The 16,920-nt window shown below is 45.8% G+C and overlaps 1 protein-coding gene across 5 annotated transcripts in view; it reads left to right on the plus strand.

The window, feature by feature from the left end:
* Nucleotides 1–16,920, plus strand: part of LOC115196108 (beta-1,3-galactosyltransferase 1) — a 129,722-nt gene that overhangs the window by 84,365 nt on the left and 28,437 nt on the right. The window contains exon 1 of one of the 5 annotated variants that reach the window (XM_029756685.1): nucleotides 6,906–7,026. The exons of the other annotated variants lie outside the window; for them this stretch is intronic. The gene's annotated coding sequence lies outside the window, so the exon portion shown is untranslated. Of the gene's footprint in view, nucleotides 1–6,905; nucleotides 7,027–16,920 lie in introns of those variants that run through there. 5 annotated transcript variants of the gene reach the window in all.

The raw sequence follows: 16,920 nt of genomic DNA on the forward strand, positions 1-16,920 counted from the left end.
AAATGTCCTCTGGTCTGATGAAACAAATATAGAACTGTTTGGCCATAATGCCCATCGTTATATTTGGAGGAAAAAGGGGGATGCTTGCAAGCCAAAGAACACCATCCCAACCATGAAGCACGGGGGTGGCAGCATCATGTTGTTAGGGTGCTTTGCTGCAGGAGGGACTGGTGCACTTCACAAAATAGATGGCATAATGAGGGAGGAAAATGATGTGGATATGTTGAAGCAACATCTCAAGACATCAGTCAGGAAGTTAAAGCTTGGTCGCAAATGGGTCTTCCAAATGGTCAGTGACCCCAAGCATACTTCCAAAGTTGTGGCAAAATGACTTAAGGACAACAAAGTCAAGGTATTGGAATGGCCATCACAAAGCCCTCACCTCATTCCTATAGAAAATGTGTGTGCGAGCAAGGGAAGCTTGTGGAAGGCTACCCAAAACGTTTGACCCAATTTAAACAATTTAAAGGCAATGCTACCAAATACTAATTGAGCGTATGTAAATTTCTGACCCACTGGGAATGTGATGAAAGAAATCAAATCTGAAATAAATCATTCTCTCTACTATTATGCTGACATTTCACATTCTTAAAATAAAGTAGTGATCCTAACTGACCTAAAACAGGGAACTTTTACTTGGATTTAATGTCAGTAATTGTGAAAAACTGAGATTAAATGTATTTGGCTAAGGTGTATGTAAACTTCTGACTTCAACTGTAGGTGCTAAAGAAGTGATTTCTCTGGGGGATAATTTAGTTTGCTCACCAACTCACCTTGAGTTATTGAAACATGGATTACCCACAGAACGCAGGGCTGAGAGAGAGACTTAATGCTTCTAGCCTTTTTAATCTGGGTTTACAAGTAATGTGTGTTTGTAATACATTGCATGACTACATTACCGAACCTCCATACACTATATATACAAAAGTAAGTTGTCACACCATTCAAATAGTGGATTTGGCTATTTCAGCCACACCCGGAGCTTACAGGTGTATAAAATCGAGCACACAGCCAATCTCCATAGGGAACAGTGGCAGTAGAATGGCCTTACTGAAGAGCTCCGTGACTCAACATGGCCCCGTCATAGGATGCCACCTTTCCAACAAGTCAGTTTGTCAAATTTCTGCTCTGCTAGAGCTGCCCCGGTCAACTGTAAATGCTGTTATTGTGAAGTGTAAACGTCCTGGAGCAACAACGGCTCAGCCGCAAAGTGGTAGGCCACACAGCTCACAGAATGGGACAGACAAGTGCTGAAGTGTGTTGCACATAAAAATCGTCTGTCCTCACTACCAAGTTCCAAACTGCCTCTGGAAGCAACATCAGCACAATAACTGTTTGTCGGGAGCTTCATGAAATGGGTTTCCATGGCCAAGCACCCACACACAAGCCTAAGATCACCATGCACAGACGATTCTGCGCTTCCAACTTTGTGGCAGCAGTTTGGGAAGGCCCTTTCCTGTTTCAGCATGATAGTGCCTCTGTGCACAAAGCGAGGTCCACACAGAAATGGTTGGTTGAGATCGGTGTGGAAGAACTTGACTGGCCTGCATCGAACACCTTTGGGATGAATTTGAACGCCACCTGCGAGTCAGGCCTAATCTCTCAACATCAGTGCCTGATCTCCCTAATGCTCTTGTGGCTGAATGGAAGCAAGTCCCCGCAGTGATCTTCCAACATTGAGTGGAAAGCTTTCCCAGAAGAGTGGAGGTTGTTATAGCAGCAAAGGGGGGGACCACCTCCATATTAATGCCCATGATTTTGGAATGAGATGTTTGACGTGCAGGTGTCCACATACTTTTGGTCATGTAGTACACTGGATAGGTGCAGTGAAATATGTTATTTTACAGGGTCAGTCATATTAGTACAGAGCCCCTGAAACAAATTAGAGTTAAGTGCTTTGCTCAAGGATTTTCATCATGTCGGCTCAGGTATTTCAGACAGATTTTTCACCTTATCAGCTCAGATATTTCAGAGCTAGAGGCTGTCAGCCCGGGCAGGTCTTTACAATATTAATACTCCAAGTCATTATGCAGTTTTATTCTCCCTACTGTAACTGTCTCAGAGCCGGCCCAATGCCTCAGTAAGCAGCCCAGCCTTATCCTGCTACTGTACTGCACAGTACCACCACAGATAGAACAATGAGACAGATATTTCACCAGATGTATAAATGTGAAGCTTCCGCTTGACGTTTCCACTCACTACCATATATGTTAGTGAATGGAAGCCCACTGGCTGGCAGTGGGAGAAGATAGAACAAGATGGATTTTGGCTGACATTCTGCAAATTTTGTCATCAATAAAAGATTTAATCTCAATACAGTTTTCTGTTCCCAAAAGTAGAATCTGTTATGAGTTTTGTAGACTTTACCCTTTGCCAATTTGTTTTTTAAATTGCGTTGTTTAGAAGAATTGCAAAGGCGAATTGAGTTATTGCACAGGTACACGGCACAGGCAAGAACATGCCAATAGGATCTCGCTAGATCGTGCTTGACCTATGGACTTGGTCTTTTACCAATAGGACTGTCTTATGTATACCAGCCCTACGTCATCACAACACAACTGATTGGCTCAAACCCATTAAGAAGGAAAGAAATTACACAAATTAACTTTTAACAAGGCACACCTGTTCATTGAAATGCATTCCAGGTGACTACCTCATGAAGCTGGAAGAGAGAATCCCAAGAGTGTGCAAAGCTGTCATTAAGGCATAGAGTGGTTAGTTCGAATCTAAAATATAAAACATATTTTGATTTCTTTAACACTTTTTTGGATTCTACAGTCATGGCCAAAAGTTTTGGGAATGCCACAAATATTAATTTTCACAGTCTGCTGCCTCAGTTTGTATGATGGCACTTTGCATATACTCCAAAATGTTATGAACAGTGATCAGATGAATTGCAATTAATTGCAAAGCCCATCTTTGCCATGCAAATGAACTGAATCCCCAAAAAACATTTCCACTGCATTTCAGCCCTGTCACAAAAGGACCAGCTGACATCATGTCAGTGATTCACTCGTAAAACAGGTGTGAGTGTTGACGAGGACAAGGCGGGAGATCACTCTGTCATGCTGATTGAGTTTGAATAACAGACTGGAAGCTTCAAAAGGAGGGTGGTGCTTGGAATCATTGTTCTTCCACTGTCAACCATGGTTACCTGCAAGGAAACACGTGCCGTCATCATTGCTTTGCACAAAAAGGGCTTCACAGGCAAGGATATTGCTGCCAGTAAGATTGCACCTAAATCAACCATTTATCGGATCATCAAGAACTTCAAGGAGAACGGTTCAATTGTTGTGAAGATGGCTTCAGGGCGCCCAAGAAAGTCCAGCAAGTGCCAGGACCGTCTCCCAAAGTTGATTCAGCTGCGGGATCGGGGCACCACCAGTACAGAGCTTGCTCAGGAATGGCAGCAGGCAGGTGTGAGTGCATCTGCATGCACAGTGAGGCGAAGACTTTTGGAGGATAGCCTGGTGTCAAGAAGGGCAGCAAAGAAGCCACTTCTCTCCAGGAAAAACATCAGGGACAGACTGATATTCTGCAAAAGGTACAGGGATTGGACTGCTGAGGACTGGGGTAAAGTCATTTTCTCTGATGAAGCCCCTTTCCGATTGTTTGGGGCATCCGGAAAAAAGCTTGTCTTGGAATTGATATGACCGGCGCGTGGCGGGTGCGCCTCTGACCCGTGCAGGACTCTACTACCATGGGACCTGCACTGAGAGCCTTATCCTTCTACTGTACTGCACTACAGTACCACCACGGGACCTACACTGGGACCTGCACCGAGAGCCTTATCCTTCTACTGTACTGCACTACAGTACCACCACGGGACCTACACTGACACGGATGGACCTAGGTATCAAAGGCTCACTGAATGGGAACCACACCAGCTTGGCTGGCTTTACTCAGCTATCACCTGTTTGCATAGGATTCTCTCTGCTCTCACCATGTTTGCCTAGTGAAACCTTGGCCCACGCCTGATGTATGTACAGTGTGTGTGTTTGTGTTTGTGTTGCCATCAGGGCCATGAGTCAATTGTGAGTCAGTCCCCGGCCCGTACCATAAGTCTCACAGCACAGGGGCATGTCAGCTCAGCATGCTCTGGCCTCCACACACACACTTAATTTGATAAACCGATTGTCAAAATCCAATTTGTCATGGGCCAAAGTCGTGCTCTGAACACCATTCGTTTGCCCCAGGCTGACTTTATGCTCTGTCATATTTGATAAGTCTTATGTGGTCTGTTACAGACGCAGCAGTGAACAAAGATACATTTCCCCACGTTGCCAAATGGTGCACATATTATCACGCCCTATGATCATTAGGTACAACGACAACAAGGTAGTCTATGGTACGGTCTATGGAAGATTTAAACAGATTGGACGTGTGCTGTACTGTAGGTCTATAGTGAACATAAAGATAAAGCTACAATATTAGCATATGTAAAGTAACCTGTCTTCCTGTATTACGACTGTCTGTCAGTAGAACGAATGGATGTATTGCTGAACAGAACTTGAGGATAGTGTGTAATTGATACATCAGGCATCTGTACCTCTTCAGGCTGTACAATAGACTGAGAGGAAAGTAGAACAGCTAAAAAAAATATGTATCTTCAGTAATTATATATCAAACATATGCCTCTGAAACTAGCCTGATAAAGAAATAAATACTTTGGAATCCTCTTCTCTGATAACGTTAGATAAAATACCCCCAAGGCACTTTTTGGTGTCTGGATCAAATTATGGATATTATGTTCTTTTTTTTGTGAGCGTTTATTTGACTCGTAGTAAGAGCAAGCGCATATTCTGAAGGCAAAACTGCGTAGAGTGCTTTTAGTGGCCACTTCATGAAGGCTCTAATGTCCATTTAATCTTTGTCCATGTTGCAATATAATGTACAGCTTAAAAGCAGGATTGTGTTAGTCGTTTTTGGCTGAACACAAACATGCTTTCCAATTCCAAAATGTACAAACTCTACTTTTATGAAGAGTGAAAGAAAAATAACTAGATGGTTGTGGGGCTTGCTTTAGCTATTTCAAATATATATTTGTGGTAGTGGAAGAAGTAAAAGAAATTGTACCTTACTATTTAAAGCAAAGCCGTTACAGTGCCTTCAGAAAGTATTCACACCCCTTGACTTTTTTTCCAAATTTTGTTGTGTTACAGCCTGAATTTAAAATGTATTACATTTTGATTTTGTGACACTGGCCTACACCACAATACCCAATAATGTCAAAGTGGAATTATGTGTTTAGAAATATTTACAAATGAATTAAAAAGGAAATACTGAAATGTCTTGAGTCAATAAGTATTCAACCCCTTTGTTATGGCAAGCCTAAATAAGTTTAGAAGTTAAGCTTTGCTTAACAAGTCACATATTAAGTTGCATGGACTCACTCTGTGTACAATAATAGTGTTTGAATTCCATGTTTTAATGACTACCTAATTTCTGTACACACATACAATTATCTGTAAGGTCCCTCAGTCGAGCACTGAATTTAAACCACAAAGACCAGGGAGGTTTTCCAATGCCCTTGTCACGTCCTGACCAGTGAAAAGGGTCATTTTGCCATAGTAGAATGGTCAGGGCGTGGCAGGGGGGTTGTTTTGTGTGTTTTGGGGTTGGTTTGTTTCTAGGGGAATTTGTTCTAGTTTTCTGTTTCTATGTTTCATTTTCTATGTGTGGCCGAGTATGGTTTCCAATCAGAGGCAGGTGTCTTTCGTTGTCTCTGATTGGAAGCCATACTTAGGCAGCCTGTTTTCCTTTGGGTTTTGTGGGTGGTTGCTTTCTGTTTAGTATGTTAGGATACCTGACAGAACTGTTTGGCTGTCGTTTGTTTTTTCTTTGAAGTGCTTTTTTATTCAAAAAATAAAAGATGAGCACTCAACATGCTGCGCCTTGGTCTGTTCACTACGACGCTTGTGACAGCCCCTCCTTTTACGCTGCTGCTACTCTCTGTTATTACCTATGCATAAGTCACTTTAATAACTCTATCTACATGTATATATTACCTCAATTACCTCAACTAACCGCTGCCCGCACATTGACTCTGCACCGGTATCCCCTGTATATAGCCTCGCTATTGTTATTTAACTGCTGCTCTTAATTATTTGTTACTTTTATTTCTTATTTTTGTAGGTATTTTTCTTAAAACTGAATTGTTGGTTAAGGGCTTGTAAGTAAGCATTTCACTGTAAGGTTTGTATTCGGGCGCATGTGACAAATACGATTTGATTGGTAGATGGGTAAAAAATAAAAAGCAGACATTGAATTACCTTTTTAGCATGGTGAAGTTATTAATTACACTTTGAATGGTGTATCAATAATCCCAGTCACTTCAAAGATACAGGCATCCTCCCTAACTCAGTTGCCAGAGAGGAAGGAAACAGTTAATGGCTGTGAAAGTGGAAAACTAAGGATGGATCAACTTCTGTCCCTCTCTGTCTGTCCCTAGCTTTCTGTGCTGCCCCATGCACTCTTCTGCATGTGCTAGTATCCACAACAACATCTCTGTTTGGGCTGCTCAATGATGAAACATGAGAGAGCTGTTAACTGACATATGCTAGCTACTTTTTGTCACTCTAAACTCCGACAAACAGCACTAACTTTTTATTGGTATGCTAATTTATGTAAATGTTTATAGTTATAATTGATATACTTTTTAAAGAATTTCAAGTTAGGATAGCCTGAACATGTGAAAGTTGGTTTGGTGTCTCTAGCTTGAATGGTTCAAGAGTTTCTCTTGGTAGATTATTTTCTGTTCATTTATGTAAATGTTTATATAGTAGTTCTAGTTAATACAAGTTTTAAAGAATTTGAAGTTAGGATAGCCTGAACATGTGAAAGTTGGTTTGGTGTCTCTAGCTTGAATGGTTCAAGAGTTTCTCTTGGTGGGTTATTTTATGTTCATTTATGTAAATGTTTATAGTTACAGTTAATAACATTTTTAAGAACTTGAAGTTAAGATAGCCTGAACATGTGAAAGTTGGTTTGGTGTCTCTATCTTGAACGGTTCAAGAATGACTGTTGGTAAGTTATTTTATGCACATTTATATAGTTAATGACGAGACATGAGAGAGCTGTTAGCTGATGTTAGCTTTTCGTCACTCTGACAAAGAGCTGTAACTGTTGATTGGTAGAAGATAATTCCGTTCTGATTACAGCTTTAAATAGAACAGAAGTAAACCAAGATGTCATACCCTCTAAGTTTTTGTGAGTCCATAGCAACGGCTCCGTTTGGGCTGCTCAATGACGAGACTGAGAGAACTGTTAGCTGGCTTTAGCTAGCTACTTTTCGTCATTCTAAACTCAGACAAACAGCTGTAACTTTTGATTGGTAGTAGATCATTCTGTTCTAATTCCAGATGATTTGAATACCAGAGAAGTAGACCAAGGTGTCATTTTTCAGTTGTTTGCAAAACATTTTGGGAAAAATTGTTCATGCGGTTACTAAAACAGCTGTATCGGTAGATTGTTAACAGCTAATTTTGTTCCGATTTGAATAGCAGAGAAGTAGAGGAAGATTTCACATGCTCTCACATTTTGACTAACTGTTTGATTTTTGTCAAAAGTTGCATTGTTCCCAGTGAATGGAATGTTAGAAATCTGGGAGTTGAATGTTTAGAATGTTGAAATCCCATGAAAGTGAATGAAGAGGGCCAAAAAAAGTTTAAAAGTATAAAATATATTTAAAAACTTTTTATGAAAACACACTGGTTCTGACCACTCTGCACATTTTAAAGTTGGAATTATGTTACTAGCTTAAACAGTATAAGAGGAGTAGCGTTCCAAATAATAATAATATAAAGTATGACAAAGATTTAAAGTGGGGACTCTTGCTTCACAAGCCCCATTAATTACATTATATGGAATGTTTACCTTATTGCATCAGCCTATTCAATATTCAGTTATTCAGTTTTGTCAAGTTTACTATGTTGTGCTTGCCTTAGAACTACTAACACCTGAGTGTATACTGAGCAAAGGTAAGGCAAGAATGAAAAATATCCAATAAAATGACCAGGCTACATCACTCTTATCCCCATGGCGACAGGGTGCCTACCTAAACGGCAGTATATCCATGCAGCTGTGCTCTGAGGATTTACACTGACAGACACCACACTAGCAGAGCACAGTACTCTATGAGTGTGTAAGCTTTTAATGCTATGCGGACAATGGAACTGTAGGATAATGGAAGTATAAGTAGTCCCTGTCCCAGGGTGACATCGCCCTCCTCTCCTTCCCCCTCTGTCAACGCATCACTGCTCGACTTTATAGACGGGTTAGCTGACAACATCACCGAAGCGATGCGCACGTGTCAATGGGGCAGAAGTCCGTGTGTTGTTGTAATTAAACCTGGATGGCCAGATTGCTAGCAATGACAAGAAGCTTCCATGTGGAGAATTGCAGGTTGCTCATTTCATCTAGTTTTATGTTGTTCTTGATACCATCTTATTATTAGACGTTTTGGCTGATGTCATGTCTACGCTAATAAGGCAGAAATGCGCTATCTAGCTAGCTAACCAACAACTGTGACAATGTATTTGAGAGCCAGCAGGTGCTCATTGTTTTCATTAAACATTGGACACATTGGATAGTTTACATGTTTTCAACAATCTAACAATCTAAGTCTGTTTTGTCCCATAGTTCTGCACGCGTCGGTTTTGTTGCTAAACAACCAACCCACCTATGGGGTGGGAGGAGGGGGAATCGGGTAGTCTTTAAACCCTCATTGTTTTGTCCCATAGTTCTGCACGCGTCGGTTTTGTTGCTAAACAACCAACCCACCTATGGGGTGGGAGGAGGGGGAATCGGGTAGTCTTTAAACCGTCATGAAGCTGCATACAGTTATTGTACACTAACCCAATTATGTATAGGAATGTTGAATGCAGAAACTGAAACAAGAAGCAGATTTGTCAGTATTATCTGGGACATTTCATAAGAGAAAGAGAAATATGTATAGTGTGGTAGACATGTATGTATGGTGTATTCCATGGATGGTATGGAAGGTATTGTTGCAGTATGTCATGGTTCTTGCGAGAAATAGCCAATCAAACACCTGGTTGAGAAAATTGGCTTCTGAAAAGAAATCCGTCTGGGAAACCTATAGTATCTATCTAGTCATTTTAATTTGTTGTCAAGGTGTGTTTACTGTAAGTATTATCAATTTGTCTTCATTATCACCACGGTGACAGGGTTATGGACAGGCTGATAGAGAGAGAGAGAAAGAGAGCGAGAGAGAAAGACAGAGTTCCTCCTACTGTGTGTCTGGTTGAAGGATGCATGTTTGAGTGTGAGCTAGACATACCCATTACCATCTTGATGTTCTGTTTGTAGTTTATACTTGTTCCCTTGCTAGATACTCATCAATCTCTATGACTTAAGGTCATTTAAAAAGTAGAAGGATAAATAATTGAAAATGCTTTACCTCAGGGAGTCGATCTGACCTCTAACAAAGAGCACTGTGACAGTAATGGTGAACTATTTTCTTTGAACAGAATCCTAATTTAGATTCTAAAACCAAAGAACTGGCACCATGCAACCACACACTCTCCTTTTCCCAGCCCACTTGCTTTTTCTCTTCCCACTCGCGGACCTGTGAACACTGCGAAGTCTCACTTAAACACACTAAGTCGTGCACGCAAGCACACTTACACACACACGCATACAACAACGCAAGGACACACACACACACTAAGAGTTATTGTACACACAAGTACCTAAGGCAGTCTCTTTCTCTCTCTCTTACACACGCACACACACACAAACACACACACACACACACACACACACACACACACACAGTATCCTACATCTGCCCACACACATACAGTACAAAGAGATGCCTGGAAAAATGGTCTTCTGATGTGCCAACTACCATAAATTCTCATCGCTGACGAAACACACCAAAGTTCAACAGTTCACTCAGAGTTCTAACCTTCTCTGTATCCCTACATTGTCTGTACTGTACAACATGCCATGGTGACGTTTGAATTCACATCGTAATTGGAATGTACTGTAGTTGATGTCAAATGGGAGCTCGGGAGGTACGACAAAGAGTTTATTTTGTAGACTTCAGGTCATTTATGGTATAAAGTGCTTCATGTACAGTCTAGTGTCTATAGGTCCTGCCATCTCACCAATTAACCCACAACCACCAGGTGACACATCAATGGAGACTCTACAAGAAGAAAAACTGTCCTTTCTACTCTTTCTATTGTGCACCATTTACTAATTGCACTGATTAAAATTCTTGGACGGTGTATTCATTCATCGCTTGTGTTTTTCATATTTTCCTCAGAGCAGCCTACTGTGCCTCTGTCAGAATAGGAGTGTTGTAATTATCTATTGTGATCGTAAGCTATTCATTGAATTGAATAGTAATTGCAGGGTAATAGTAATTGCCAATCAGAGACAGAGGTTCACAGATTTGAAAGCATTTGATTGGTAAGAGATAATGGTGGAGGAACTCCACTTAGCCTATGGGAGAGGTGGAGTCATCATCTTTCTTGCTTACTCCTATCCATTCCTTTCAGATCTGTGAACGCCAAAGGGGTAGAACAGGGGCTAGGGGCTGAAGGAACCAAGCCAGAAGTCTGAAAGATTGAGGTCAAGGCTGTCCATTGTTTTGCCTGCAGGACCAGTGAGAGATTACATTTTGATGACGAGCTCTATACCTCAGTCTTTCTGAAAAGGCGTCATACCAGATAACTTTTCTGAGGAAAAAAACAGTTGAAAATAAAGTACCTCCCACTTTTTATCTTCAAGGATTCTGCACTGTAGAAAATGAAAAGCTCTCCTTTTGTTCATTTTCTTTTCATAGCCTGAAGACTACAATTATAAAAAAACATTCAGCCTTTTCTAAAGAAGTATCCTTGATGCAGCTTTGAATTGCACTGACTGCCACACATCAGCGTTGTCATTTTCTATTACTTCGGTATTTAGAGTGTAATTAATTGTTTTGATTGGTTAAAGTTCAATAGATTTGATGAGTGCTTAAATCTCGCCCCTCTCTCTCTCTCTCAGGCAGAGGAAGGTTTGCTTGCATGCACGGCACACATCCTTTCTCTCTCTCTCTTTATCTCTCTCTCAATCTCTCTTTTTCTCTCTCCCACACTAACGCCCTTTGATAAGATTTACGTGTCGTGGGTTCTGTCATGCATATGCTTTATTCTCTGAATTCTGTCTCTTAAATATTCTCTTTGATTATGCTAATGTGTAGAAGCGAGTCAGACACCGGCTCAATCTCGTGTTTAAAGACGTGTCGGGCATCCTATATCGCCACCTCAGCCTCGGCTAATGAGCGCTCCGCTCCAACTACCTCTCTCTATACCCGCTGTTTCTCTCACTCTCTCACTGTCTGCTTTCTCTTTTATTGTCATCTATGTTCACGAAAAAGACTTACCGCTACCTCATACTAACTTGATGCTCAACTTCCCTTTACTTAAGTAGAACCTAGTGTTTACGTTGAATAAGAAATGTATTAATATACGATTCTCTTGGATATTCCTTGTTCTATTGTTTAGGAAGCCATGTAGGGGATTTACCTATTTATTTATTTTTATTTCACCTTTATTTAACCAGGTAGGCTAGTTGAGAACAAGTTCTCATGTGTCACAGTGTTGCTAGGAGTGGTGGTAGGAGTCAGGCGCAGAGAGCAGAGGTACAGAACTTCGTGTTTATTTTGAACAAAAAACCAACACGATAAACGCCAACACAAACGGCGTGGGAAAATTGCCAAGTGCCCAAAACAGGTGCACAGCATGCAATTAATAATAAGTAATAAATCGCCAGCACATCCAACGATAAAATACAACCTGACGCTAAAATAATCCCGCACAACACTGGGCGGGCTAACCAGGCTTAAATAACCAAAATCAAAAGACCAAATGAGGGACAGGTGCAAACAATAAGACATACCAAACGAAAAGGAAAAAAGGATCAGCGGCGGCTAGTAGGTCGGTGACGACGACCGCCGAGCGCCGCCCGAGCAGGCAGGGGAGCCACCTTCGGTGGGATTCGTGACAGTACCCCCCTCCTGACGCGCGGCTCCCGCAGCGCGCCGCCACCGACCTCGAGGGTGAACCGGAGGACGAGGCGCAGGGCGATCCCCATGAAGGCGGTGGAACTCCCTCAGTAGTGGGGGGTCCAAAATGTCCCTCCTGGGTACCCAGCACCTCTCCTCCGCGCCGTACCCCTCCCAGTCGACAAGGTACTGTAGGCCCCCCCCCCCCCCGAAGTCTGGAGTCCAGAATGGCGCGTATCCTATACGCCGGGGACCCCCCAATGTCCAGCGGGGGGGGAGGAACCTCCGGCACCTCACCTTCCTGCATGGGACCAGCCACCACCGGCCTGAGGAGAGACACATGAAACGAGGGGTTAATACGGTAGTAAGATGGAAGTTGTAATCGGTAACACACCTCGTTTATCCTCCTCAGGACTTTAAACGGCCCTACACACTGCGGGCCCAGCTTCCGGCAGGGCAAGCGGAGGGGCAGGTTTCTAGCCGAGAGCCAGACTCGATCCCCTGGTGCAAACACAGGGGTCTCACTGCGGTGCTGGTCAGCGCTCTTCTTTTGCCATCCACTCGCCTTTGTGAGTGCGTCCTTGACGGCTCTCCAGGTGTCCTTAGAGCGCTGCACCCAATCCTCCACCGCAGGAGCCTCGGTCTGGCTCTGGTGCCATGGAGCCAGGACCGGCTGGTAGCCCAACACGCACTGGAACGGTGACATGTTGGTAGATGAGTGCCGTAGAGAATTTTGGGCTATTTCTGCCCATGGCACGTATCTCGCCCATTCTCTGGGCCGGTCCTGGCAATACGTCCTTAGAAACCTACCCACCTCTTGGTTCACCCTCTCCACCTGCCCATTACTCTCGGGGTGGAAACCCGAGGTCAGGCTGACCGAGACCCCCAAACGTTCCATGAACGCCCTCCAAACTCTGGACGTGAACTGGGGACCCCGATCAGAAACGATGTCCTCGGGCACCCCGTAGTGCCGGAAGACATGGGTAAACAGTGCCTCCGCAGTCTGCAGAGCCGTAGGGAGACCGGGCAACGGGATGAGACGACAGGACTTCGAGAACCGATCCACAACGACCAGGATAGTGGTGTTCCCCTGAGATACGGGAAGGTCAGTGAGGAAGTCCACTGACAAGTGTGACCACGGCCGCTGTGGAACGGGGAGGGGGTGTAATTTCCCTCTAGGCAGGTGTCGAGGAGCCTTGCTCTGAGCGCACACCGAGCAGGAGGAAACATAGAACCGCACGTCCTTACCCAAGGTGGGCCACCAGTACTTTCCCCTCAGGTTCCGCACTGTCCTCTCAATCCCAGGGTGACCCGAAGAGGGGAGATTATGGGCCCATCGAATCAATCGATCATGGAGACCAAGCGGTACGTACTGAACACCTGCCGGACACTGCGATGGTGCAGGTTCCGACCGTAACGCCCGCTCGATCTCCGCGTCCAGCTCCCATACCACCGGAGCTACCAAACACGACGCCGGAAGAATGGGAGCCGGATCGATGGCCCTCTCTTCGGTGTCATATAGGCGGGACAGTGCGTCGGCCTTCGTGTTCTGTGAACCTGGCCGATAAGAGATCGTGAACCGGAAACGGGTAAAGAACATGGCCCACCTGGCCTGACGCGGATTCAGTCTCCTAGCTGCCCGGATGTACTCGAGATTACGGTGGTCAGTCCAGATGAGGAAAGGGTGCTTAGCCCCCTCAAGCCAATGTCTCCACACCTTCAGAGCCTTGACCACAGCTAACAACTCCCTGTCCCCCACGTCATAGTTCTGCTCCGCCGGCCCCAGCTTCCTAGAAAAGAAAGCGCACGGGCGGAGTTTGGGTGGCGTGCCCGAGCGCTGTGATAGCACGGCCCCCACCCCAGTCTCGGACGCGTCCACCTCCACTATGAATGCCAAAGAGGGATCCGGATGAGCCAGCACTGGAGCAACGGTAAACAGCTCCTTCAGGCGACTGAACGCTCTGTTCGCCTCTGTTGACCAGCGCAAGCGCGCCGGACCCCCCTTCAGCAGTGAGGTAATGGGAGCCGCAACTTGACCAAAGCCCCGGATAAACCTCCGATAGTAATTGGCAAACCCTAAAAACCGCTGCACCTCCTTTACCGTGGTCGGAGTCGGCCAATTACGCACGGCTTTAACGCGGTCATCCTCCATCACCACCCCCGAGGTGGAAATGCGATACCCCAGGAAGGAAACGGCTCGTTTGAAAAACTCACATTTCTCAGCCTTGACGTACAGGTCATTCTCCAGCAGTCGCCCAAGCACCTTGCGCACCAGGGAGACATGCGCGGCGCGGGTGGCGGAATAAATCAGGATGTCGTCAATATACACCACCACCCCCTGCCCGTGCAGGTCCCTGAGAATCTCGTCAACAAAGGATTGAAAGACGGCTGGAGCATTCTTTAACCCGTACGGCATGACGAGGTACTCATAGTGGCCCGATGTGGTACTGAATGCGGTTTTCCACTCGTCTCCTCCCCGGATACGCACTAGATTGTAAGCGCTCCTGAGGTCCAGTTTCGTGAAAAAACGCGCGCCGTGAAATGATTCCACCGCCGTAGCGATGAGAGGTAGTGGGTAACTGAACCCTACTGTGATGGAATTTAGACCTCTATAATCAATGCACGGGCGCAAACCTCCATCCTTTTTCTTCACGAAAAAGAAACTCGAGGAGACGGGTGACATGGAGGGCCGTATATACCCCTGTCTCAGAGATTCCGTGACAAATGTCTCCATAGCCAACGTCTCCTCCTGTGACAATGGGTACACATGACTCCTGGGAAGTGCAGCGTTTACCTGGAGATTTATCACGCAATCCCCTCGTCGATGAGGTGGTAATCGGGTCACCCTCTTTTTACAGAAGGCGATTGCCAAATCGGCATATTCTGAGGGAATGCGCACTGTGGAAACCTGGTCTGGACTCTCCACCGTCGTCGCACCGATGGAAACTCCCTTACACCTGCCTGAGCACTCCTCTGACCACCCTCTGAGAACCCCCTGTCTCCACGGAATATTGGGATTGTGATTGGCCAGCCAGGGAATCCCCAGCACCACTGGAAACGCAGGAGAATCAATGAGGAAGAGACTAATCCGTTCCCCATGATCCCCCTGCGTTACCATGTCCAGTGGCACCGTGGCCTCCCTGACCAGTCCTGACCCTAATGGTCGGCTATCTAAGGAGTGCACGGGGAAAGGTTGGTCCAACGATACCAGGGGAATCCCTAGCCTTAATGCAAGCCCACGATCCATAAAGTTTCCAGCTGCGCCTGAATCGACTAGCGCCTTATGCTGGAAAGAGGGAGAAAACAAGGGGAAAGTTACTAAAACGAACATGTGACCAACAGGGGGCTCTGGGTGAGGTTGGTGCTCACTCACCTGAGATGGACGAGGAGTGCTCCGCCTGCCATCCCGATTCCCAGAGGAGCTCCCCCAGCACCGGTCGGTAGTGTGTCCTCTCCAACCACACTGGGGACAAGGGGAGCCTCCTCCTCCGGTTCCCCTGGACGCGGCCCCCCCTAGCTCCATAGGTATGGGAGCTGGAGGATCTGGAGGTGGAACCAACAGGGCCCCGTCTGGACGCCCGCGCGCAGCCAGCAGATTGTCGAGACGAATGGACATGTCGATCAGTTCATCTAGTGACAGGGTAGTGTCCCGACAGGCTAGCTCACGGCGGACGTCCTCCCGGAGGCTACACCTATAGTGGTCCATCAGGGCCCTGTCGTTCCACCCCGCTCCAGCAGCCAAGGTCCGGAACTCCAGAGCAAAGTCCTGTGCGCTCCTCGTCTCCTGACGCAGGTGGAACAGCCGTTCACCCGCCGCCCGGCCTTCTGCTGGGTGGTCGAACACGGCCCGGAAACGGCGGGTGAACTCGGGGTAATGATCCCTTGCCGAGTCTGGGCCATACCACACTGCGTTGGCCCACTCCAGGGCACGTCCCGTTAAGCAGGAGACGAGGACGCTTACGCTCTCCTCTCCCGAGGGAGCTGGATGAACGGTAGCCAGGTACAAATCCAACTGTAGCAGGAACCCCTGGCACCCAGCCGCCGCTCCATCGTACTCCCTGGGGAGAGCCAGACGTAGGGCTCCGGGTCCGGATGTCGGTGGAGGGGTAGATGGTGGAGGGGGATTTGGTGCTGGGGATGCGGTAGGGAGGCCACTCCTCTCCCATCGGTCCATCCTTTCCATCATCTGCTCCATCGCTGAGCCGATTCGGTGGAGGATGGTGGTATGGTGAAGGACCCGTTCCTCCATCGATGGGAGAGGAGGGGAGGCTGCTCCTGCTGACTCCATAGCTGGTGCGGGATTCTGTCACAGTGTTGCTAGGAGTGGTGGTAGGAGTCAGGCGCAGAGAGCAGAGGTACAGAACTTCGTGTTTATTTTGAACAAAAAACCAACACGATAAACGCCAACACAAACGGCGTGGGAAAATTGCCAAGTGCCCAAAACAGGTGCACAGCATGCAATTAATAATAAGTCATAAATTGCCAGCACATCCCACGATAAAATACAACCTGACGCTAAAATAATCCTGCACAACACTGGGCAGGCTAACCAGGCTTAAATAACCAAAATCAAAAGACCAAATGAGGGACAGGTGCAAACAATAAGACATACCAAACGAAAAGGAAAAAAGGATCAGCGGCGGCTAGTAGGTCGGTGACGACGACCGCCGAGCGCCGCCCGAGCAGGCAGGGGAGCCACCTTCGGTGGGATTCGTGACATCATTTGCAACTGTGACCTGGCCAAGATAAAGCATAGCAGTTCGACACATACAACAACACTGAGTTACACATGGAATAAACAAAACATACAGTCAATAATACAGTAGAGAAAAAAAAGGGAAAAAAATGCAAATGAGTTGCCAGAGAGGAAGGTGCAAATGAGGTAAGTTAGGGGAGTTAAG

The sequence above is a fragment of the Salmo trutta genome, chromosome 6, assembly GCF_901001165.1.
Source record: "Salmo trutta chromosome 6, fSalTru1.1, whole genome shotgun sequence".
Classification (NCBI taxonomy): Eukaryota; Metazoa; Chordata; class Actinopteri; order Salmoniformes; family Salmonidae; genus Salmo; species Salmo trutta.